The sequence below is a fragment of the Oryctolagus cuniculus genome, chromosome 4 (genome assembly GCF_964237555.1).
Source record: "Oryctolagus cuniculus chromosome 4, mOryCun1.1, whole genome shotgun sequence".
Taxonomy (NCBI): domain Eukaryota; kingdom Metazoa; phylum Chordata; class Mammalia; order Lagomorpha; family Leporidae; genus Oryctolagus; species Oryctolagus cuniculus.
The window spans coordinates 128687793-128702573 of record NC_091435.1 but is presented as its reverse complement, the minus strand read 5'-3'; the positions used below and the strand labels follow the sequence as shown (position 1 = coordinate 128702573).

The 14781-nt window shown below is 36.8% G+C and overlaps 1 protein-coding gene and 1 long non-coding RNA gene across 51 annotated transcripts in view; both read left to right on the top strand.

The window, feature by feature from the left end:
* Positions 1-14781, top strand: part of MBNL1 (muscleblind like splicing regulator 1) — a 210497-nt gene that overhangs the window by 112478 nt on the left and 83238 nt on the right. The window lies entirely within an intron of this gene.
* Positions 4038-10602, top strand: LOC138849366 (uncharacterized). Its single transcript, XR_011388124.1, has 2 exons — positions 4038-9194; positions 10472-10602. It is a non-coding gene; the product is annotated as an uncharacterized lncRNA (long non-coding RNA).

The window sequence follows — 14781 nt, the reverse complement described above, 5'->3', positions numbered from 1 at the left end:
GCCTGGCTGTCCCACCCTGGGTTTCTGTTCTAAGCATTTATTGACCTGAGCCCTCTGCAGTGCAGCTGGCACTGTGGCCATTGTCTCCGTATCCTCTGTCCCCAACGCCATTGTGTCAGTAGTGCATGCTCAATATTGCTTGAATGACTTTTCAGGAATAGCTGTTTGACTTTGGACATGAAGCTAGTTTTTCCATATTAGTGTGGAGACACATAGGCATACATTTTTGGATTCTGTGTGTGTGATTAAATAAACTTGTTAGGATCCACTTTATGATGATTAGTTTACTAGAATGTTGAAGTAGTGCTTGAAGTAAACACTCTTTAACAATTAAAAAAATTTATGTTAGATGCACTTTCATCTTTTTATATAAGAGTAACAGGGTAAGTTGTGATCCTTTAACAAAAACCACTCTTATCTTAGTGACTTATCCTAGCAAAGGTTTATTTCTTTCTCCTCTAAGCAGTCCGTCATCTAAGGGATCTAAGCTTGCTCCATTCACCAACATTTGACAGAGACAGAGAACACTGGCTTCTAATCATCTCTTAGAAAGTCAAGCTACCATTTATGTTTAAATGGTAAACATTTAACATCTCTCCCGTCAGAATTATGTGGCGTCAACTCATTGCAACAGAGGCTGGAAAAGATCATACTTCAGAATACATAGGCAGAGGAAATAGTGCATAGAAATTGACCCATACACGATCTTCTGTTTCTCTCTTGTGTTTCTGGATTTTTTGTTTTTGTGCACCTTCAGAGTGGATAGTATAAGTAGATGTCACTAGGTGAATTGAAGTATAACACATTAATCCTGTGATTTACTGACCCTTTTCATATCTCAGGCATAATAATTCTTAAAGAGTCTGTTTCAATAGATTATTTTTTTGGCATGTGGTCCATATGCCAAATTAACCATATGTCCATATATCCTTTCTAAGATGAAAGCCATTATATAACATAGTATATCTATCGGTATGCAACCTAAAAATGTGGCATGCAAACTGAGGGATTTGCAAAAATCACTGTAGCCCACCCATCATAACCTTTGTGGAGCTAAAGTCCGTAGGTCTGGGCTACAAAGATTGGTGACTTGTTGGAAAAGATGAGAGAAATCAGTATGGACATAAATTTTACTGCATTAGGGTGAACACAAGGAGCTTTTAAAGAAAATTAGGACTTCCTCAATTTGAGGGGAAGAGGTAATTTGGTTGCTACCTAGATACAGAACCACTGAGGGAGAAAAATGTAGACAATAGACAAAATTGTGGATGAAAGTATAATCGAGAGTCAGGCTGCCGATTGAGGGCTGAACAATAGCTTTTATTCATAGTTTCTTGCCTGTATGAGGCTTTAATGATAAATGGATTAAATTATTCATGATTTTTTTGGCTGCATTTCAGAGAAGTCAGTGCATTGCTATTAAAATATTATGTACTTGAATTTGGGGATCATGCAGATTAATGAAAGGACTACAGAAGATTTTACAGCTTAATTCTATATTCAAGTTTCTTCATTCTTTAAAATTATAAAGCAAATATCTTAAATTGGGATTTATTATTCCAAAGTATTTCACTCTAATTTTACATTTTTTACCTTATGAAAAATATCTGCTTTAAAGCCTTTGGTTTATACAGCATAAAACAGGGAACATGTTGCCATGTAAAGAAAGTTGATACAGACTTACCATGTTTATTTTTTCCCCTGTGGAGAAATAAATGAAACATTGACATTATCTATAGTCATCCCACTGTGCAGAACACTAGATGTCTTATTCCTGTCTGGCTGTCCCCTGGTACTCATGAGTTTACCTTTCTACCCTCTTTACTTCCTTCCCTAGCCTCTAATATCCACCATTATACTTTTAACTTCTGTGAGATCACCTCTCTTGTAGACTGCAGGTGTGAGTGAGGTCATATTTGTCTCTCTGTGCTTGGCTTATTTCACTTAACATAATGACCTCCAGTTCCATCAAATTATTGGAAATAACATGACTTTGTCCTTTTTATGGCTGAGTAATATTCCATTGTTTATATACACCACATTTATTTTACTCATTTTACTCATTCATCAGTGGATGGACACTTAAATTGTTTCCATTTCTTGGCTCTTGTGAATACTACTGCAGTAAACATGAAAAGACAGATGTCTCTGAGATTCAGAGAATGTAAATGATTCCCCATGAGTTTTTGTTTTAAGAACATTTTATACTACCATTTTCAACAGTTTTCTCTGTGTGTGTGTATAAAAGAACGAGTATTGTTGTAGGCTGCATTTAAAGAGAGGAAAGATTTTTTAACTTTAGAATATTAAATTTTCATATATTACATCACTGAGGATAGCATCTGGCACCCTGTGACGAGTCAAATGTGAAGAATGATTAAGCTTTAAAAGCACATTGTAGGGGGCCGGCGCCATGGCTCACTTGGTTAATCCTCCGCCTGTGACACCGGCATCCCATATGGGAACTGGGTTCTAGTCCCAGTTGCTCCTCTTCCAGTCCAGCTCTCTTCTGTGGTGTGGCCTGAGAGGGCGGTGGAGAATGGCCCAAGTGCTTGGGCCCCTGCACCCGCATGGGAGACCAGGAAGAGGCACCTGGCTCCTGGCTTCGGATCAGCGCAGTTCCGGCTGTAGTGGCCATTTGGGGAGTGAACCAACGGAAGGAAGACCTCTCTCTCTGTCTCTCTCTCTCTCTCTCTCTCTCTCACTGTCTATAACTCTACCTGTCAAATAAAAAAAAAGCATATATAAGAGTTTATGCACTACTAGTAAATGTCATTATCTTTGATTGTATTTTTATTCGTATTTAAATACAAATGTGATGAAGTTGTAATACGTTACATCATTGACTTCATAAGAATTGGACAGCTGGATTAATGAACTAAAAAAAGACAAAATGATTAAAGAAGGGAAAAAGTAGAGTAGAAAATTACCTTTAGGTATTTAAATGACTCATTAGCATAAATGATAAAAGATATTTGAAAAATATGTATTTCATTCACTTTTAAATATATAAGGTCAAATAGTTTTCTTCTTAAATAGGTCTATTTTCTTTGATTTTTAGTGGAATGAATTGAGATGTTCATATGATAGCATTCTGCTTTTCATTTCTTTCTGATTGTGTATTACATAAGAAAGTAAGAGCTTAGTTGTTTCCATGGGTTAATCTCTGAATTGTATGAGGTTTCATCTTGTTTTTAAGCTAACAAATATACATGTTATAGGAAGATTTCAGTTACTTAAAATTGTATTAACTAATATCCTATATTTTATTAATTTCCCTTGAAGGGAAAACAATTTATTGAAAAACTAGATTTACTACATATGGGCATTGACTGATTACTCCCCTAGAGTGTAAAATTTTATATCCTCAGAATAATACAATTTAAGCTTGTTCACCTGTTCTGTCATTTGACTTCTAGTACATGTTTGAGCAAGAAATGGTTTTTGCTTCCTTCTTGCTGACATTAGCAGGAACTATATATATTTGACCTAGTCATTTGGGCAGGACAAATTACATTGTAAGTTTCAAATAATTTGATTTACAGGAGGCATCCAAAACTGATTTGCTTAACAACAGAATTCTGAATTAAGTTTCAAAAAATAATTTCTGTTTCTCATGTAGTTTTTATTTAAAATGTTATTCAAGTCATATTTTTCAGTTGTGATTTATTATGAGATGCCTACTTTGGTTGCTGACTGTCTAGATGGGATGGATCCAGTGTGTGCTGATAGATGTTTATGGTCTGAGGGTGTGTGTATGTTGGAGGGGGGCACCTTATTTTGCAGATTTGCTGATTTCTGTGGCATAGGTATTAGTATTATAATACTAAGCTACCAGAGTGAAGTTAGTGATTATGGAGTAGAGACTGGATTCCTCCATCAGCAGTTTCCAGCCTGTGCTAACTCTCTCCAGAATAGTTGCAGAGGGGTCAGCACTACAGACTTCTGAGATTTGAGGGAGGAGGCTCTAGATATCTCTGCTGGTATTTGTGAATGTGATTGCTACATCTAAGTGTAGGTTGCTTTGGGCCCCTTCTATTCAGATAAAAAATTACTCAGTGCCTTCCCTGGATTTAATAAACTAGGAAGGAGTTGAGACATTAAGTAAATCATCCATGTTTTATAATGCCTACCTTGGCTTCATTTGCAGTCTGACCAGCCTCATGCTATAAAACTCAAAGCAGAATAATGCACAGAATGTATTCCTATGAGAGATTTAGAAAATTATGATCTTATTGCCTCTTGAAAACATTGACCTTTTTCCTCTTTGTTCAGCTTCTCCCAGGATACCTGCTTGTCAAGTCTTCCTAGATTCTTTTGGCTTTTTCAAGAGAGCCAGGTACCTTGGCCAGAGCCTGATGATTTCCAAATGCTTAATTATCTTTAGTTTCTGATATCCTTGTTAGGTCACTGTTTTAGCATCTGTATATCTTCCCTAGGCCTTTGGTCTGCACTTTTTTAAAAAAAAATATTTATTTATTTGAAAGAATTAGAGAGTGAAAGATCTTCCAACCACTGGCTTACCCCTGAAATGGCCACAATAGCCAGAGCTGGGCTGATCTAGAGCCAGGAGACAGGAGCTTCTTCCAGGTCTCCTGTGTGGGTGGCAGAGGCCCAAAACACCTGGATTGTCTTCTGCCACTCTTCTCAGGCACCTTAGCAGGGAACTGGGTCAGAAGTGAAGCAGCTGGAACTTGAACCTGCACCTATATGGGATGCTGGCACCACAGGCAGTGACTTAACCTGCTATACCACAACGTGGGCTCTGGCCTGCATTTCTAAACACATAAGTAGGGGCCTTTGCTGTGGTCAGGCCTAGTAAGGGGTTTGTCTTCTGTGCTTCTCTATGGGGCTCCCAAAGCATTCTTGATCTTCATTAAGAACTTTCATATTAATATCATGACTAGCGTTTTCTTACAAAACTATATTTGAAAAATTTTTAATCAGTTTCAATAAAAAATTTCAGTACTAGCCTAAGGAATACCCTTGTGTCATTCAAGGAGATTTACCCACATGCACAAGAGAATCTGCAAAATGCTCATAGAAAAATGGAACTAAAAAGATGTTTTTAAGTCAATGCATAGTGTTTTCATAGTATAAATTTTCCATGTACTTTTCGAAGGCCCCTTGTATATGCTAGTCTGTTATTGAGGAAAGCATTTTGTGACACATGTCTGTGTGTATAACCTAATGTGGTATAATTATGACCTGATCATAAGAGAAATAAAGTGACTTATAGGCAGAGAAAGGACTCCGTATATCCAGATCTGTGGAAGTATGATCATTCATCATTTCATTGATTTATTGATTTAGCAATCAACATTTTTATCTCCTCTGTGTCAGGTACTGCCTGAAATTCTGGTGTACACAGATGGGATTTTTACCTTTAAAGAATCCAGTCTCATATAGGAGAGAGAGTTGAGGTCATTCGAGAATGCAGTGGAATATGATCATGGAAGGAGATCCCCAAGGAGCTATGGAAACAGAAAAGAAGGAGGCTGGGTACTCTTTCTGAGTCATTGGGTGGAAATGTGAAGGATATAAGGATAAGGAATAAACTAGGCAGAAAGAGGGAATGCACATTTTAGAGTGAAGCATTCTTTTTTTTTTTTTTTTCTTCTAAGATTCGTTTATTTTATTTGAAAGGCAGAGGCAGAGAAAGAGAAAGAGAGAAGAGAGGTCTTCCATCCGCTTGTTCACTCCCCAAATGGCTGCAAGCCTGGGGCTGTGCCAATCCGAAGCCAGGAGCCAGGAGCTTCTTCTGGGTCTCCCATGCTGGTGCAGGGGCCCAAGCACTTGAGCCATCTTCTGCTGCTTTCCCAGGCCATAGCAGAGAGCTGGATCCGAAGTGGAGCAGCCGAAACCAGTGCCCATATGGGATGCCAGCACTGCAGGTGGCAGCTTTACCCACTATGCCACAGCGCTGGCCTGAGAGTGAAGCATTCTTGTGTGTCAAGTCAAAGGAGCATGACAGAGTACAGGTGTTCCAGGAACTGCTCGAAGTGGAATACAATGGGAGTGGCACATGCTGAGGCACAGTCTAGAGAAAAGGGCAGACACAGGCTGCAAGTGTAGGCTCGGGGTTGCAGGTATAGGCCCAGGTTATGAGGGACTTTGTGAGTTCAGTTTAAGAGTTGAAAAGCTTTGTGCAACCACTGAATGATTCAGGTAAGATGTAAGACAGTGATAGGTAACAGATTAGTGTTTTAAAAAACTTCCCTAAAAAAATAATGGAAAGGATTAATCTTGATACTTTTAATTTGGGGAGATTAAATCATGTTTTAGTATCTGCTGACTCAAATACTAGCAGTGATTCAAAGGGAGATTTAAGATTTAGGCCACTATTATGCATTTAATAAATTATCCAAATTATTGAGGCCTCAACCAGTTTCTGTTATCTAAATATTTTAGTTTCTTTCAGATACTTTCTTCTAAGGAAATTGACATCTACAATTAAAAAGTCTGTTGCTCTTAGCATGGAGTTAGTAAGCTCTGCAGCTAATAATGCTGAGGGAGAGAGAGAAAACAAAGGAGTTCCTATAATTAGACACCTGGCATTTCAGGGTACTGGATGTCATTCAAATCATTTTATTTCTTTCTGCAAAACTCTTTCTGTTGAATAAATGAGTAAGAATTAATCAATGAAAACATGACAGTGATTTTGGAGATTTTATAATTGATGTAATGTTTTTGTTTATTGGACCAATTAAGCCTGATTGACTTGCAGATTGCAGCAGCTCAGACAAAGCACCCATTGCTCACGCATTTCAATTCTCTTTGCTAACAGCACTGGGGATCCACTGGCAGGATCCACAGGCTCCAGAGATCTTGTGAGAAATAGCTTTGGGTGTTACTTGTGCAGATCTTTGAAGTTATATGATACATATTCAAAAACATTACCTCGCTGTGTTAGTTTAATACATTTTGTTTGTTTTGCCATCTACAACCTGGTAGCATAATTCACACTTCCAGGTTATTGCCCCAAGAGAACCTGTGAGTATGCTTTCTGCAGGACATATATTGCTAACTTTCCATGTTGTCTAGGTTTCACAGCCTTGGCACTGTCATTGCGAATCTGTTAAATATTTGTCGCACAGCTGTCTTGAGCATTGTAGGATGCTTAGCAGCATCCCCGACTTCCACCCCATGATGGTAGCAGCTCTCCTACAGCTTCCAACTGTGACAAAAAGCAGTCACCCATATTGCCAAATGTTCCCTGGTGAGCAAAACCCCACCATGGTGTAGGCATTTAACAATTAAAATAAAACAACATAGGTGGTTTAGTTCACCTTCACATGTGCTGATTGCATGTGCTCATTTTAAAATCTCCATCAGTTTATACTGATGCATTATTTTGATATTTTGCTAAATGTTTATATTTCATAGAATGAACAAATCTGAAGTCTGGAAATTTGTCTAAATTAATATGCATGAAAATTATTGTATTTTTTAAGATTAAGGTGGAGAGAGGAAACTCAGAGTAATGTATCAAATAAGATGAACTTTAAAAATTCTGTATTTTTACCTTCTTTTTTAAAATGATTTTTATTTATTTGAAGGGCAGACATAGGAGAGAGAGAGAGTCAGAAAGACAGAAAACAGAGAGAGGTCTTCCATCTGCTGGTTCACTCCCCAAATGGCTGCAATAGCCCAGATGGGCCAGGCCAGAGCCAGGAGCCAGGAGTTTCATCTGGGTTTCCCACATGGGTGCAGGGGCCCAGGCACTTAGGCCATCTTCTGCTGCTTTCCCAGGTGCATTAGAGGAAGCTAGATTGGAAGTGGAACAGCCAAGACTCGAACTGGTGCCCTTATGGGCAGGCCCTGGTGCCCTGCAGGCCTAGGCTTAATCCTCTACGCCACAGCCCTAGCCTATTTTTACCTTCTAAGAGCAGAAGTAAGGTTAACTCTATAAGAACATGATTACAAGAGTCTTTTTCAGGCATGGCTTATAATTTTGGAATATATTTGTTTATTTTTCATGTAAACATATAACATTTTATTATTTTTTCACTTTTTACATATTATTACTAGCATCAAAAATGGCATCAACATTCATGTTTTTATAGGACTTTATACAGACCTTGCATACCAAGAGCCTAATCTTATATAAACTGTTAGCTTAATATACATTTATAAATTAAACACAAGACATCAGTATAAGAGTATTGCAGTAAAGATTTAGCAAGGACCATGTGCCATAACATTATGTTGACTAGTGGTATATAGCTTTTCTAGCTATTACAGAAGAGAAACATGAAAGTGGTAGATAAGACCAAGGCAAATAATTTCACTCTTAGCCTAGTGCTACAACTGTAACTAGACATCGTTCCTCTCCACCCCCTACCGCATAAGCATTCATCAAGTACTAAACTGGATGCTTTTATTTATAGTTTTCATTAATTCTGTAAAACGGCACACCGAATCAGGTATTGCCAGCTCCATTTTCGAGATGACAAAACTAAGAATTAAATACCTAAATAAGGATTACCCAAGTTGATTGGTGTTGGAATCAGAGATTGAGCCTCAGTGCTGCAATGGTTTTTTATTTGGCATATTCAACTAGCATCTACAATGCACTGAGTAATTTTTCTGATGAAAAAATGTAGTTTACTGCCCTTTTATAGCTAAATCCTTCATCAGATCTCATATACATTTCATTATTTTTCATACTGTTTATGAACAAAACTAAGAATGAGAATCATGAATCACACAACTGATGGCCCCAGGAAACATATGTTTTATCATAAGTTTATCAACATATCAACGTATGTTGAAACAGTAGCCTTGTCCCTCCAGAACCTTTTCATAACAAGAATACTGGTCAGGTGGACTTTTTGTTCCCCTAGGATACTAAGATGCCCTTATTCTTCATACACATCTTCTGCAATAAGGTTCATGCTTTTTCTCTATGATTTGATCTGGTAAGCTGTGAAATAGAGACTATAGTAACACTTTCTGTGTATATTTCATAGCTTGTGTGATAGCATTTTTGTTTAGTGGTGCTAACATCATTTACATTTAAAATTCCTTAAGAGGAGACATCTGTACACAATGTAGCTATAGTGTGACTTACAATAACTTTGTGTTTTTGTTATCTCAGCAAGAGATCACTTGCAAGGAGACAATGCACCATTTGTAATTGCTAGTAAAATACTGCAGTTTTACAGGTCTAGCATATGTATAGTATGGTGGAGGTCAGGAAGGATAAATTCATTCTAGAAATCTGCCTCTGCTGGAATTGTTGTGTAAGTTGAAATCTATTTGTCCCCCCAGATAATTAATTATAGGACACAAGCTGCAACTGCAGTACCTTTTTTATGGCCCAAACTGACTAATTAGTGGACAGATCTGATTTGGAGGTAAAAATAAAAGTATCTCTAAACCATTTTGTTTAGAACATATTTACAACTTAAGACTGTTAACATGATTTAACCTCTCATAAAATATCTTAAACAGGTAACATAAAGTTTTGACAAAAGCCTGTAACCTGGGGGGAGAAAAGTGGGTAGACACAGTGAAAGATTGTGAAGACTAAGATCAAACTTGTTATTACAACAGTGAAAAGGAGTCCAGGTTGTTATTTTGTGACTGTCCTTTTTCTGGCATAGCCACTCTTGCAGTTTTAAATAAATATCCAGGTCAGTCCATGGTAGGGTTTTGGTTACAAATGTGCCAGCAGCTTCATAGAAATGAGCTGCTTTGAGTAAATGCTGATCTCTCTTCCATTACACTGAGTCCAGACTTTCATAATTGGCCTCTCCTTTGGGAAACTCTTTAAATAATCCCAGATATTCTTTATCGCCAAATTTAGAATGGCTGCAGGTAACTTATTTAGGAGGCATTTAACTATGCTAGATGTTTGAAATAAAGGCAGATCATATTTTTAGCCTATTTTATTTAACACTATAATATGTATTTTGAAAGAAATTTCATAAAGAATAATTGGAAATTTTATTATTAGTTCATAATGTTCATAAAGTTGAACATAAAATGAATATGTGTGGGCTAGACAGTTTCCTGATAATTTTAATCCCCTTTTTTGACATGATTAAGTAAAAAGTTATTACATTTTTTTCAGTAAAAAGACAACATGGTTGAATGTTTGGTAGTTCCACATTGTTTCACTACAAGCACACACTCAGTACTGTCATTATTTCTTTTCTGTCAAAGTTCTTAAAGCCTTTTTCTTTTTCAAATTTCAGGACCTTAAATTAGATGACAGTCATTTAGTCTTTAATAAAGCTCAGTTATCTTTCCTGATACAGAGATTGCTAGAGTGAATTGGTGATGTTGAGGAGTTAATCTATTTTCAAAAACTCGTGCTTCCTCAAATGAAACTGGCGAATCCTTGTTTAATTGTATTTTGTTTCTTAAGAACAGTTTGTGTGAACAACCGACACAGCCATAAGTTGCTATAAACAGAAGTGTGTTAATTATGTAATTCTATGAAACATCTTTCATAAGGCTGAAGGGATGAAGACTTATGAAATATTTTTGTAGAAATTTCAAGATTTTTTCTTTTCTGAGATATTCTATTTGCTTAAAAAGAAAATATGTGTATATCTTTTTATTCTAAGATTTCATGATTTACTAACTACAAAATTAAAATTAGGGAAAAAAGATTAGCTCACAGTGCAGCTAAGAAATTGTTAATTAGGCTGGTAATCATAGCTAGAGGGTTTGTTGCTATTTGATTATGGAGTAACAGTTTTCTAGCCCTGAATTTAATTGCCTTCAAAAGTGTCTTATTCTTAAAGACCATATATTTTAAGTTCCAAGATACAGTTTTTAGAGGAAGTACACATTCTCCATCACATGTAATTTTTGCAGGTTGGTTTTTATAGCTCTTAATTTTATTCCATTTCAATCCATTTTTCTTATTTTTCTGTGTGAGTGAGTCATCTTGCTAAGCTCTGCAGAGTATAATGGAATATATTCAGCACCTAATAAGCTGGCAGATATATTTCCATTTGAATGTGGATGCTGTGGAAAATTTAACTGAATTAGATTCTAATGCTTCACTTACTTTTAAGTAGTCCATGCTGGAAGATTAATGAAGGAATTTTTTTTACCTCATTGTACAGTTTTAGAAATGTATCTATCTGATGCTTTGAAAGGATAGATTATAACAGGTGCAAGACTGTGATTTAAATACAGAAGCATAATGAAGAACTAAGTATTATAGCCAATTAAGAAAGTGTTAAATGTCATAGCCATCCTTTGTTGTTTTACTATTCATTATGGAAAGAGGGTATCAAATTATTTGCTTACTAATGTCAGTTATTTTGAATGTTGAACAGAGTCAGATTTTCTCTGGGTACCATATATTTATTTGCCCTTAAAAATGAAGGGATAATTTGCAGAATGTTAGACATTGATAGCTGATCTGGCAAAGGTAGAATAAAATGATACAGTGTTCATACTTCATTCTGTAATGGAATTGAGGATATATTATGTATTTGCTTATAGTAATTAAAACTAAATTTTAAAGGAAAAGTACATGAGACATAGTTTATATTTGACTTATTTTGGGTGATTTAATTGATATAAGGAAAGTGGTGATTTAATACAAAGCTCTCTCTATATATTCACACTTATTTAAGTGCTTCAAATGAAGGTTTTCAAACATATACTTAAAGGTGGTAGTATAATAGCCATAATGTAATGCCAACAATTTCAAAATTTATTAATATGAATGCTTCTATCCTCCCACTATTTTGGAGATAGGGATGGGAGTGGACTCAAATATTTCAAAGCAAATCCCAAATGGCATATAATTTCTTGTGTAAGTACTTTAACAAGCGTTTTTTTATATATAAAGACCAATTTAAAAATGAACCTTTCCTTTATCTTTTCTTCTTTAGGAATATTTAAGCTTAAAGATGACAGTCAGGAGGAGAAAATATCCTAGCCATAGCAAGAGTACTTAAAAAAAATCAGCTCTTCTTATAAATTTATTATGTGCAGTATTTTATTACTTACGAATTGTCTAGTTTTAAAAGTACAATGAAAAATATGATTTGGAGGTGGGGAGCTAGATGGAGAAGGGCCATGTTCAGTTTTTGAATTGTGGACACCTACAATGACCTGATGCAAGGAAAATGCTCTGAGACATCATCAGCTGGAAAACATCTTTACCACATTCTGTAATCAGTGTCAGCCACCAACATCTCCAGCAGTGCTGCAAGCAGTCAGTCCCCAGCTCTGTTATAAATCATTAAGTAGTCACACTATAGTGGTTTAATGCCAAATAGCTGACAAATATGCCCTGGTATTTCACTTGAGCATTCAAACCAGGGTGTCAACTTAAGTTGAAGGATGCTGACTGAAAGGCAGGTTGTGGTTGCCAGGAAAGTGAAATTGAGGTGTTATTCATTTACCAGTATGGTAAATTGAGGTGTTATAACATTTACCAGTATGGATCTGAATATGCAAAAACACTTGGAAAAGTAGAGGTGGGCTTCAGTGGTATTGGAACTGGTATGACATAGTAAGTGGCTGTGCCCCCGTCTCCTCTCTGCTACCTGTAGATCCTGGGTTCTTGTCAGTCAAAAGAGGAACTATGAAGTGAGAGTAGTTTTTCCCATGGACAAAGAATAGTTGACTTCATGGTGTGATTTCTTGCAACTTGTCTAATATTCTTGCATTTTACTTATATAGCAAGGAAGGGTTTCTTCTTAGACACATAGATTATAAAGAGTGGAAGTCAGTAAGCTCGTTTTGTTCAGTAGTTGTGTTCTACAGTAAGTAAAGATAGATTTGCCCAAAAGGAATTTTTTTTCTTCCACAAGAAAAGCACAATATGAAAGGGCCTCCCTAAGCAACCTATTTATAGCTATTCTCATGATGAATTGTAGAAAATTGAAGATTAATTCCATTGAAATCAAAAATGTACTACAGTCTGTAGATTATCACTTAGGATAAACACTACTGATTACCATTCAATTATGTGTATAAATATTTACAGCATCCTGTGTAATGAATTCACAAAAATAAATAATAATTATTGTAATAGAGACCAATATTTATGTTTTTCCAATCCCAAAAGGAGTTATTTTCCAACTCCCAATACTACTATATAATTTACTAAGGATGGGAAATATTTGAGATGTGATGTTAGTCACAAATTTGATTTAGATATCTTAGAAGATATTCTCCAATATTGTCCTAAGGGAAAATGTACTGAATTATATCTTAATTGTTTATCGTTACTATTTTAGTCTTTTGTCTATTACAGTGGTTCAGTTCTGCCTTCATTTTAGATTTTCTTAAACAAAAAAATTCTTTGAAAGTACTGTTGTTATTTGTGGTTCATACCTGCAATATGATGCTGTTTAAGAAGCAGAATGAGATGTTTATGATTTATACTGATAGCTGTTGGAAATTTTCCGTTTGTCAGTTTATTTTGTGGATGATCATATATTAGATCTAGCTAAGAGGAGTTTCAAAGCCCAGGGAATCTAAAAGAACATGTTATTGGTTAATAGTGTGTTTTTAAGAATAGCAGTTGCTGAAAAGAATGCAGCATTGTGTCGCTGCCCCATATCCATCTCTTTGGGGACATGGTGTTCTGCTCCTTCACCATGAAGTTTGTGTGTGGCTTGATCCCATTTTCTGCTTGCTTCCCTTCTTATTCTCACTTCCTGTTTCCCTTTACCATCCCTATTCCTATCTTTTCCTTCAGACTCAAAATGTGATCTGGAGTAAGGTTTGTGGTTGGTGAGTCACATGCCAACTTCCTGTTATTTTTAAACAAAACCCCAAATCCAAAGCAGTGACAACAGCAACAGTGAGGCTATTCCAAGTAGTTGAAAGATTTTCATTGTGGATGAAAAGCTGTTAATGATGACTGTAATTGTCCCTTTCCTCTAAAGTGCCTTCATTGTTGCTAAGAGGATAATTTGCTATAGTTAGTGGAATTGTGCTCTGATACCGCTTTTCTCATTGGTTTGACCTGATCCTTGCTGTCATGTGGGCCTTTGAGTCTGGGTTGAAATGGCCTCCCGTTCACTCTCTTTACTGTCTGCAGAGACCCGAACACAGCACCAGAGAACCAGTGTAGCTAGAACCCGTAGGGTGGTCTGGAGTCCAAGGAAAGTGACACCTTTGTTCATCAGCCAGAGACCATTGGCATATTAACCTGTTTGTGTTTCTCTTTCATCATCTGTCATTTTGAGATAATAATAATAGTGCCTACTGGATAGAATAGAATAGAGTAAGATCTGAAATGAACAAATACCTGTGAAACACTTAGAATGGTGCCAGGTATATGGTCGATGACTAAATGTTCATTGTTATTTTGCATCACCAGGCACATTACTTTTTTATTTTTTATTTTTTGACAGGCAGAGTGGACAGTGAGAGAGAGAGACAGAAAGAAAGGTCTTCCTTTTTCCGTTGGTTCACCCTCCAATGGCCGCTGGCTGGCGTGCTGCAGCTGGCGCACTGCACTGATCCGAAGCCAGGAGCCAGGTGCTTCTCCTGGTCTCCCATGAGGTGCAGGGCCCAAGCACTTGGGCCATCCTCCACTGCACTCACGGGCCATAGCAGAGAGCTGGCCTGGAAGAGGGGCAGCCGGGACAGAATCCGGCGCCCCGACCGGGACTAGAACCCGGTGTGCTGGCGCTGCAAGGTGGAGGATTAGCCTATTGATCCGCAGCGCCTGGTACCAGGCACATTATTGGTAGAGTTGAAACCTGTGTATCTGAGGTCACAATAATGATTGAAATAGAATCTTTGGCATTTACTTATTTAGAATTCCTTAACATTGAGAAATTCATA